At 59.7% G+C, this 1,153-nt stretch overlaps 1 protein-coding gene across 1 annotated transcript in view; it reads right to left on the reverse strand.

Annotated features, from left to right (window-relative positions):
* Positions 1-968: 968 nt before the first annotated feature.
* Positions 969-1,153, reverse strand: part of nup98 (nucleoporin 98 and 96 precursor) — a 102,958-nt gene continuing 102,773 nt past the window's right edge. Inside the window, 1 exon segment of the mRNA XM_078401936.1 lies at positions 969-1,153. This exon segment is cut by the window's right edge and continues 1,225 nt beyond it. The gene's annotated coding sequence lies outside the window, so the exon portion shown is untranslated.

The raw sequence follows: 1,153 nt of genomic DNA on the forward strand, positions 1-1,153 counted from the left end.
GTATGTTGGTTAATTGGCGTGGTAAATGTAAAAATTGTCCCTAGTGGGTGTAGGATAGTGTTAATGTACGGGGATCACTGGGCGGCACGGACTTGGAGGGCCGAAAAGGCCTGTTTCCGGCTGTATATATATGATGATATGATAATAAGCTACGGTACCTGGCCACAAGCTAGCTGGCGCACAGACATTTCTATCTGGAATTTGTTTCCGCGACGCGTCGAGATCCGCTACGATTCATTGAAGACTCCTCACGATCGTGCCCGCCCGCCACACCCCGACAAATGTTCGGCAACAGCCCAGTCACCGGCGGCCGCCTTAACATCGCCTAAAGTGGGACAGGGGCAGCAACTCCAGCGCAGCACCACCGTGCGTGCGCACATCACACTTAAACCGCAGCGCGCGGCTAACAGACGGACACGGCCAATGACACCCACAAGCACCGTAGTATCCTGCATGTTTATTGTGAAAAATAATGCAGACTCCTCTCCCCACACACACAGTTAAAAAAACAATCTAACTATCTGACTTTATTCACAATCATTTTAAAAACTTTTAGTTACACGTCCTTGAGCCGGGTGGGATGGCTGGGGCGGGAGGGGGGGAGGGGAGGGGAGGGGGGGGGAGGGAGGGGGGGGGAGGGGAAGGGGGGGGGGAGGGGAGGGAAGGGGGGGGGGAGGGTTGGGGCAGGGAGCAATGGATTGATCGCGGGGCCCCCCCCCCCGACACGCGTGACTGAGTTGGTGGGGGGGGGGGGGGGGGGGGAGTGCCCAGGTATCGCCTCCCCCCCCCCCCCCCCCCCACAAGGCGGCAACGCCTTGACCACAGTGACCCCCCCCATCCCCCCCTTGACGATCCACCGATATCGGCAGTGTTTGAGATTTGTACTCTCCTTCCCCTGCAGTGGGACGCACACGCACACACAGAGACACACACACACACAGCGAAGCTCAGTCTCTCAGTCACCCCCCCCCCCCCCCCCCGCAGGGCTACCAGGGCAGTGCCCCTCCCACCCCCAGCACAGCTCGGAGCCACGGGCCCCAGTATTTACAAGTCGGCAGTCAGGTAACCGTGCGGTCATTGATGGTGGCAGCACCCTCTGTCCATGCACACGCACACACACGCACACACACACGCGCACACACACACGCGCACA

This window comes from Rhinoraja longicauda, chromosome 7 (assembly GCF_053455715.1).
Source record: "Rhinoraja longicauda isolate Sanriku21f chromosome 7, sRhiLon1.1, whole genome shotgun sequence".
Classification (NCBI taxonomy): Eukaryota; Metazoa; Chordata; class Chondrichthyes; order Rajiformes; family Arhynchobatidae; genus Rhinoraja; species Rhinoraja longicauda.